Raw genomic sequence first — 10,626 nt, forward strand, 5'->3', positions numbered from 1 at the left:
CTATGTTTATAAAATTAAGAGAGTCCTGATTTTATTCATTAAGGTAGGAAACTTTTACAACAACTTTAAACCAACAGTTTAGGTACCATCTGAAGTGTTTTCTAGCTTTTTACTCATGTTTCAGAACTAACTTAAATCAGGAGTATTTACTGGGTAAATTTGGTGTGGTATGTTCACATCAACCAATTTCACAAACATTTGAAGCATTGTGTTTATAAGATTTGTATTACCATGCCAAAGCAGAATCTGCCTGAGAATGTTACTATCCTGCCAAATAACTGGCTTGATTTTAATAAGCCTCAGATACGTTATAAACATCACAGATATTTTAGCAACTGGGGTTTATTTCTTTAAAGTTACATTTCACCACTTAACTCTTCAGATACCAGGGCTTATTTCAGTTGTAACTGAAAAAGTTAATTTAGACAATTTACTAATTTTATAATTATACTTTTGGAACCCACCTGCTTTGCAAATGTGGGTGTCAACCCTCAGTACAATTTCCACTTTCATGTGATGCCTGATCATTGAATATTACTCTTTCATTATTCACTGAAGGTTCTTTTCTGAAGTTAAGTCTTTATCGAGTCAATTTTGTAATGCACTTTCATTTCTCCCATACTTTTTCATAACTTTTAACATAAATGTTTCTCTGATCATACAGATGTTTCATTCTCATATCTGGATATTCCATTCATCTTTCACTTTTTAAAGGAATCTTTCCTTAAATGTTTCTGTAAAGGTTCATTTTTCTGTCCAGATTCCAGTATTACTCGTGTGATAAGAATGGCAAAGATCCTCACCAGTTGGATGGTTCCCATATTTCTTCTATAATTAACATTTTACTTTCACATGTCAGTGTGATGCAACCATGTACCAAGCTACATTTTAGAGATTAAACCATTATTTGTAAAGTTTTTGTTGACTATGTTGAGTGTTAATAGTGCAATTATATGTTGTCTCCATGATTCTCTTTTAGGTATATCCTCTTCCTGCTAACTGTGATAGATTTTTCATGGTTGACTGTGACATGAATCTTTATCCATAAAATAGTTTCTAATACCTAGGATCTACCTAATTAGCTATAGTTAGTTATCAAACAAACCTATGTTATGAACTAAATATGACATAGTCCAATTATAATTTTTTTAAAAAAATTTTCACAGAAGTTGCCATCACTGAGTAAGTCAGCATTTATTGCCCATCTCTAATTGCCCTTCAGAAATTGCTGGTGAGCTGTCATCTGAACTGCTGCAGTCCTTATAACATAGACAAACTCATAGTGTTGTTAGCAATGCAGTCCATGATTTTGGCCACACAACAATGAAGAAACAGCAATATAACTCCAAGGCAAGATTATTTGTGTCTTGAAGGAAGAACCTACAGATTGTAATGTCTCCATGCATTTGCTGCTCTCTGTCTTTCTAGGTTTTAGAGTTACTGAGTTCGGAAGGCTTTGTCAAAGGAGCTTGGGTGCTTTGTTGCCACTGTGCATTGGTGGTAGATGGATTGGATTGTTCATTGAACATGGTGGATAGGGTGTCAGCCGAGTGGGGCTTTTTTGCCATGCATCCATTCTTTGTCTTCTCATGGATCAGCTGTTAGAGTCACAATTGTCAAGACCAATGGGCATGGCTTAGAGCACACAAAGATTTTAGCCAGCAGAATTATCTCATCTGTGAAATCAACAGCGGTGTTACAAAGGGATGACAAAATCTTCATCTTTAATTGCCTCCATGATGAAATTAATAACCTAGAAGGCTTTTGATAGTACCAGTCAGCAGTCACTCTGCAATATTGTCAGAGAATACAGAATCCCAGAGTGGTATATTTACATCTTCACAGTTTTATACTCAAACTCCAATTGCTGCATCAAGAACACCACAGCACCACAGGGCAGAACATTACCAGCCCTTCAAAATAGGACATTGATGAGATTTGCATGAGATTGGCAATGAGGAGTTTCCAACATCGAGTAAAAAGTCCCATTATCCAAGCAAGTGTTGAATAACAAGGTGACATTCTCACTAGTTAACAATGAGAGGCCAATTTTCATGCAGAAACATGTAATAATAACCTTATTATTTTGTCGTCTTGCCTCATTGCTCTGCAATTTTCATCCTCCCATCCACAGCATGGAACGTAGATGGCAGCAATTCCTGACGTGAAAGTCAGAGCGGTAAACTGGTGTCTCCAGCGTACCACTTGTTCCTCCGTACCTCTCTCCGTCAGTTATCAACATCTCAGGGCGTGCTGTATGGGCAATGACCAAAATCAATTCCCTATTCATCAGAATCTCCAGGTCCCCATCAACAAAGTTGGTGCCTGTTACCTCTGTCCAATATGTCCGTGGCAAATAAAATGAACATACCAGGCAGCTGTGGAGTATAGCACTTGACCAGGTGTATGGTCCAACTTTAAAGAGGGTGCTGGCACCAGGAATCCCATGCGATCCTGTTAGTGGAACTACTGACAAGTGGGAGAACATGACAAGAGGTCATTATTTATAGAGACATGGTGCATAATTAATGAGGCAAGACTGTACTAAAGAATAAATGTGTCTGACACCTTTACTGTCCATGGTAACTCCTGCCCTTGTCCAACTACATGCCCAAGACACTCTTGCTTTCACATACACACTGTTTGCTAAATGTATCACTAAACCAGCCAATTATAATTGCTTAAAGCAGGATTTCAATTTGTCTTGCATGCGGTTCCCAAATGTTAATATAAACTGCATCATCTAAATATGCTGCACAGTTTCGAACTTGATTCCTAAGCTTCTGGAATGTAGCTTGTATGTTCTTATCATCCAACATTGGTATAATCCATTTGGTGTTACAGAAGTAGAAATGTATTTAGCCCTTGATGTTAATGGCACTTGAAATAGATTAATTTTCAATCATTTTCCATAGGAAGGAACCCTGTCAATACAATCTTCTAACTGTGGATTTGGGTACAAATCTCTTTTCATAACAACATTTGCCTTTATATAAAATCTAGTTGATCTGTCTTGTTTAAATATGAACACGATTGATGAACTGTAATGGCTTTGATTAGGTTCAATCAAATGGTTCTCTAGCATATACTTAATTTCAGTTTCTTCTACTTTTTGTTTTGCTAGGCTCAACTGATAATTATGTTGTCTTATAGGTCATGACTCTCCTACATCTAAGTCATGATTAACTAATGTTGCACTTTCAAGTGTATCTCTACAGATTATGTCAATTTGTCAGCAATTTCACAGGTCTTCCCATTATCCTTTCTCTAAATATGACAACAGTGTCGAACTGGCAAAGTATTTCCCTGTTAGCTATTCATATTATGGGTGGTTCTCTTTGAGAACTGCAGACCTCTCCGTCTCTCTAGTTACTACCATTGTTTTCTACTACTGTTACACCTGACAGACTGCTCCTCGTTATCCCCTTTCCTGATAATACCTTTACAGCATATTTGTGACATAACCAATTCCTCATACCATCAAGGGTATTTATCAGCTGAGCCACTTTATTAACCCTTCTAACTACCTTATTTAGAATGAATTTTCCTTTCTAAAGTTCACCTTGCAGAAGCAACGATAGAAACACTTCATTCCCTTTCGAAACACTAGTTGTCAAATATTTATCAACCGATTTGTTCATTCTCATGTGAAAGACTTCTAAATGCTCCTGGGATACCCTACCCTCGAAAGATGGACTCATAGTCCAACATTGAGGATTCATCCTTCTCATTGAAGAAATTCTCCCTCATCAATTTTATCCGACCTCTAATCTCATTACCAATTATCAGTCTCATAAACCAATTCAAATGGACTAAATCCATTTGCTTCATTTGGGGTAACAAGGTGTAGAGCTGGCTGAACACAGCAGGCCAAGCAGCATCAGAGGAGCAGGAAAGCTGACGTTTCAGACCTAATCCCTTCTTCAGAAATGGGGGAAGGGAAGGGGATTCTGAAATAAATAGGGAAAGAGGGGGAGGCGGATAGAAGATGGATAAAGGAGAAGATAAGTGGAGAGGAGACAGACAGGTCAAAGAGGTGGGGTGAAGCCAGTAAAAGTGAGTGTAGGTGGGGAGTTAGGGAGGGGATAGGTCAGTCCAAGGAGGATGGACAGGTCAAGGGGACGGGATGAGGCTAGTAGGTAGGAGATGGTGGTTGGGCTTGAGGTGGGAGGAGGGGTAGGTGGAAAGACAGGTTAGGGAGGCGGGGACAAGCTGGGCTGGTTTTGGGACGCAGTTGGGGGAGGGGAGATTTTGAAGCTTGTGAAGTCCACATTGGTTCCATTGGGCTGCAGGGTTCCCAAGCAAAATATGAGGCGCTGTTCCTACAACCTTTGGGTGGCATCGTTATGGCACTGCAGGAGGCCCAGGATGGACATGTCGTCTAAGGAATGGGAGGGGGTGTTGAAATGGTTTGCGACTGGGAGGTGCAGTTGTTTGCTGCAGCAGAGCATATGTGTTCCACAAAGCGGTCCCCAAGCCTCCACTTGGTTTCCCCAATGTGGTGGCTTTGCGGAATACCTACGCTCAGTTCGCAACAAATAACTGCACCTCACATTCGCGAACCTGCTGTGTTCATGCAGCTCTACACCTTGTTATCTCAGATTTTCCAGCATCTGCAGTTCCTACTATCTCTGCTTCAATTGGGTTATGTCCAGTAATAAGTAAAATCTAATCCCTTGACCCAATCCTGTGAATATTCACGACAGTATGCCTTAATCATGGTTTGTGAGCCTGTTGGTATGTTTCCCAAACTCCCAGTGTTTATGAATGATATGTAGTGAGTTCAATTGTCTTATTTCCAAATTGCTAATGATTTCCTGAAAATCTTCCAACATGACATTAAAGCCCTGATCCAACTTTATCTCAATCAGTAGTTTATGATTAAAAGAAACTGCATGAACTTTTCTACTATTACCTTGGCTGTAAATTGTCCGTAAAAGAAATAGCCTCTCAGTATTGATTTGTCATGGCTATAATTGTAAGGATATACTGATAATCCTGCTTTTGCTTTTGGTGAAGAAAAAATATTCACTAATATGTAACTAAATGGTTCTCTAAAAGCTGGTATAGGTATCACCAATGCTGATATGGTTACATGCTGAGGTTTCTTTGCAACTTGACATGTACGATATGTTCTACAGAACTGCACTGCATAACTTTGAAGTCCTGGCAATGTGAAATACCTGTTTACCAATGCCTACATTGTCGGTATTTCAAATGCTGTGCCATAAGAGCTTCATGTGCTATTCATAATGTCTTCTTACTATATTTGTCGTACCACTGTTTGATGAACTGCCATCCATTCTTCATCCAAATGTCTGTGACCTCATTAAAACTGCATTTTAATATAACAACACTCTGGAATCCCCTCGGGATCATTTTAAGTGTGATCAACATGTGCTAACTTACTAAACTCTGGATCTACTTCCTGAGCTTCAGTTGTCAAAAGCATGTGAGAGACCTCTTTTAAACAACCATAAATTGAGTTTCAGCTATGCTGACATCTGCTTGCAGTGTTACTATGACCTATGGTGATGGGCTTTGTTTAGCCATTGCTCCAGTCACTACACAAGGAGAAATACCTAGAACATGTCACTGCAACAGTTCTCTCTCTAGAGCCTCAACTGGATTTTCCATGATTACAGACTAACCTATGACTTTCAGTCCTGTCAAACTATTCCCCAGAAGTATATCAACTCCATCCACAGGCAATTTCTTACTCACTCAACTACTAAACAGCCCAGAAAAGAAGTCACACTCTCCGCTTATCTCATTTCTCAACACTTTAGCTTTCAATGAACTCTCTGGAGAGAAAACAATCCTTCAGGAAAAATGTTGGAGTAGCCAGTGCATCACTTACAATGGCTCTGAGCTTAGATTCTTCCTTTGAAGAAAAAGGGGTTATCTTTCCTATAGATTAAAACCCTCATCTCTCATCTACCTTACAAATTTTTTCTATACTCAAAGCAGTGTATATCCCCAGTTGTAGTTAAAACTGCAAGCAGATCTATTTCTGAAGAAGGGTCCCAATCAGAAACGTCAAGCATTCCTGCTCCCCTGATGCTGCTTGGCCTGCTGTGTTCATCCAGCTTCACACTGTGTTATCTCAGATTCCCCAGCATCAGCAGTTCCTACTATCTCCATAACTTTTTCCTTCTGAGCTCACTCTTCAGACTCATTTCTTATGAGCTCCAATAAGTCCTACAGGTTTCCCTTTCAATTTCCAGCAGTCTGAATGAAAGTGTTCTACCTTGATACCTGGAAACATCTTGGCCTTCTGATCTTCACCTCCACCCTCAGTTCTTTCCCTTTCTGATTTGCAGAGGTAACCATGTGGAATTCCAACCATTCCTTACCTTGGCTATTTGTCTTCCTTTATATTCTTTTTGAGCTTTCTATGATAATGCAAAAAGGGTAGGTTCTATGGTTTTTGAAAAAATTATCAGCCATAATTGCTGCCTATCGAGCAGCTGCAACCCTTTGGTCCTCAATATGAGGTCTTATTACAGTAGGTAGCAAGGTTCTAAATTGTTCTATGTGAGTAAACTCTCTAAAGCTAAGTAGGTGGTTTAATCTTATAATACTTTTATCCACTATTCAAAATTATGTAACCAATTCAAATTCAGTCCAGGTTTGTCCCAGGCTCCTTCCTTACATTGCAGAACTTATGCCTTAAAGCCTCAGGCATTAGTTCATATGCAGCCAAAATAGTTTTCATCACTGCATCATAGTCCTAAAATCTGTCCTCTGACAATAACGCATAAATTTCCTATTACGTTTCACTGTTAACTTACTTTATGCGAACAATGTCTGATTTGTTTTTTGCCCTCTTCATTTGCCCAGCTATTTTTTCAAATGACATGAAGAATACCTTCATATCCATTTCCTCAAGTTCTGGTAGGCCCTGTACGACTTCAAGTTATGACTCAGATTCTTTGCATCAGTATCTCACGTCTCCTATTTTAACTGTGCTGTTTTAAGCATGGATTTATATTCTCTCATGTTGTCTTCTCTTCGCTATTCTAAATTTTCTTCTTTACCTTCCCCTTTTTTCCCCCTCAGTCTTGTTTTCTTTCTCTTTCCTTTTGGAATTCCATCTCCAACTTTTTTCATTCTCTCCACATATTTAAATTGTTTTAAATGTAACCAAGTATCATCTAATTATAATAGTTCATGAATGGAAATATTCAGTCTCTTTTATACTTTCTTTGAACAAAAGTGCAATACTAGTACCTGAATTATCTCTCCCTTTAAGCTATCAGGCAATGTTATTTCCAGTTTACCTACTGAATTAAACGACCTAGGTTTTGAAATTATTCTAACACTGCTCGCTACAATTCTGCCACTTGTAGGAAATCCTTTGCTAGTTTCAGCACCATGCTGTAAGGGCAGTAGTGAACCTCATGGTTTTCTTTGTCTTCATTATTTTTCAATATCAAAATAATCATTGCCTTTATTTCTGAACCAATCCAATTGCAATTGGAAGAGATAATAAGGTGTACAGCTGGATTACACAGTAGGCCAGGTAGCATCAGAGGAGCAGGAAAGCTGATGTTTCAGGTCTGGACCCTTCTTCAGAGGGGTCCAGACCCAAAATGTCAGCTTTCCTGCATCTCTGATGCTGCCTAGCCTGCTGTGTTCACCCAGCTGTAAACCTTTTTATCTCTGTCTCCAGCATCGGCACTTCCTGCTATCTCCAATTTCAGTTGGAGCCCCATTCAAAACCAATCCAATCCAAAATTTCACCACATGCCCACAAATTTTGTTACACCTTACTGGAGTACCATGCTGTAAGTTGACCCCTGCTATCCCGAGAGTCATTGTTGAAATAACTGCACAGAGGCCGGTATCCCGTCACCAGTCACCCTTTATTTACATGTGGAGAGCCCTTGACGCTGATTCAGCTCCTTCAAAGCCAATTCTCCGAATGAACAGGATATCTGACAGTCGTGTTCTTATCTGTCTGCCAGAGCTCCCTGATTGAACCAGATTAACAGCGCCAAGACCTGGCTGACCTCATTACAATCACTACAGTGGTAAATTAAAGAATTTTGAAAACCCCAGTTTTAAAAAACTATATTACACCCCAGTTTACCTGACTTTCATACCAAGGTTGACAGAAAATACAGACCAGGCTTCTGTGCTAATGAATAATCATTACATATCACAGGTAACGAGACTATAGCTATAGGATAAACAGTTAGAAACACGCATATAATAGTACCAACTAAAATTCCAACCCCTTATAAATACCTCCTCATGCACACAAACAAATAGATAATCAAGGTTATTGGCAGAAGTGGAAAAACTGGAAAGGCAGTGATAATGGGAACTGCAGATGCTGGAGAATCCAGGATAATAAAGTGTGAAGCTGGATGAGCTCAAAAGCTCCTGAGATGCTGCTTGGCCTGCTGTGTTCATCCAGCTTCACACTTTATTAAACTGGAAAGGCAGTTCGCTTTGCTTCCCAGTTCCAAAGTTGCAGTGATCATTCTGCACTTAATTAAGTTTTGATATTTGGTTGATTTTCTCTGGTTTGTAAGAATTACAGATCGACTGATACACTCAGAAAATCTGTCTGATTTATCAATTCAAAAGTCACAGCTCACAGCAACTGCTACAGGAAAAGTAACTCATTTTCTTATTCGCTATGAAACTGTCGTGTTAAACCCTTGTTTTTAAAAAGCAAGATAACAAAGTGTGGGGCTGGATGAATACAGCAGGATTGTGCTCCAAAGATGCTGCTTGGCCTGCTGTGTTCATCCAGCCCCACACTTTGCCACCTTCGATTCTCCAGCATCTGCAGTTCCCATTATCTCTGATCACATTTTTAAAAAGCAGTTCTTTCTCATTGCAATTCACATGTTTTAAAAACAGAAAAATGTAAAAACACAGTCCAGAGAATGGAAAAAGATTCCACTTTGTAAACATAAGACATAGGAGTGGAAGGAAGGCCATTCGGCCCATCACGTCCACTCTGCCATTTAAATCATGGCTGATGGGCATTTCAACTCCACTTCCCTGCACTCTCCCCGTAGCCCTTGGTTCCTTCTGAGTTCAAGAATTTGTCGATCTCTGCCTTGAAGGCATCCAATGTCCCAGCCTCCACTGCACTCCGTGGCAATGAATTCCAACAGCCCACCACTCTCTGGCTAAAGAAATGTCATCTCATTTCAGTTTTAAATTTACCCCCTCTGATTTTAAGGCTGTGCCCACGGGTCCTAGTCTCCCTGCCAACGGAAACAACTTCCTATCGTCCACCCCTTCTAAACCATACATTATCTTGTAAGTTTCTATTAGATCTCCCCTCAACCTTCTAAACTCTAATAAGTACAATCCCAGGATCCTTAGCCGTTCATCATACGTTAAACCTACCATTCCAGGGATCATCCGTGTGAATCTCCGCTGGACACGCTTCAGGGCTAGTATGTCCTTCCTGAGGTGTGGGGCCCAAAATTGGACACAGTATTCTAAATAGGGCCTAACTAGAGCCTTATAAAGCCTCAGAAGCACATCGCTGCTTTTATATTCCAACCCTCTTGAGATAAACGACAACATTACACTTGCTTTCTTAATTACGGACTCTACCTGCAAGTTAACCTTTAGAGAATCCTGGACCAACACTCCCAGATCCCTTTGTACTTCTGCTTTATGAATTTTCTGACTGTTTAAAAAATAGTCCATGCCTGTATCCTTTTTTCCAAAGTACAAAACCTCACATTTACTCACATTGAATTTCATCAGCCATTTCCTGGACCACTCTCCTCAACTGCCTAAATCTTTCTGCAGCTTCCCCACCTCCTCAGTACTACCTGCCTGTCCACCTATCTTTGTATCATCGACAAACTTGGCCAGAATGCCCCCAGTCCCTTCATCCAGATCATTAATATATAAGGTGAACAGCTGCGGCCCCAACACTGAATCCTGCGGGACACCACTCGTCACCGGTTGCCATTCCGAAAAAAGAGCCTTTTATCCCAGCTCCCTGCCTTCTGTCAGACAGCCAATCCTCAATCCAAGCCAGTGGCTCACCTCGAACGCCATGGGCCCTCACCTTGCTCAGCAGCCTCCCATGAGGCACTGTATCAAAGGCCTGTACACATGCTATCCTGTTGCTTATCTTTCCATTTAACTCCATACTGCCTGTCTCTTTCACTTTCCCTTCCCCCCGACTCAGAAGTTTAAAGTCCTACTGACCACCCTATTTATCCTTTACACTAGAACACTGGTTCCAGATCAGTTCAGGTGGAGACCGTCCCAACAATACAGATGCCCCCCAGTTCCAAAACTGATGCCAATGCCCAATGAAATGGAATCCCTCTTTCCCACACCAATCCCTTAGCCACGTATTTACTTCCCTAACTTTCTTTTCCCTATGCCAATTGGCACATGGCTCGGGCAATAATCCGGAGATTATGACCCTTGAGGACCTGTACTTCAATTTCTTTCCTAGTGCTTCATAATCCCCGAACAGGTCCTCTACCCTAGCTTTGCCTATGTTGTTAGTCCCAACGTGGACCACAACAACTGGATACTCCCCCTCCTGCTCCAATATCCTTTCAACCCGGTCGGAGATGTCCCACACCGTGACACCGGGCAGGCAACACATCATGCGGGACTCCCGAT

The sequence above is a fragment of the Stegostoma tigrinum genome, chromosome 8 (genome assembly GCF_030684315.1).
Source record: "Stegostoma tigrinum isolate sSteTig4 chromosome 8, sSteTig4.hap1, whole genome shotgun sequence".
Taxonomy (NCBI): domain Eukaryota; kingdom Metazoa; phylum Chordata; class Chondrichthyes; order Orectolobiformes; family Stegostomatidae; genus Stegostoma; species Stegostoma tigrinum.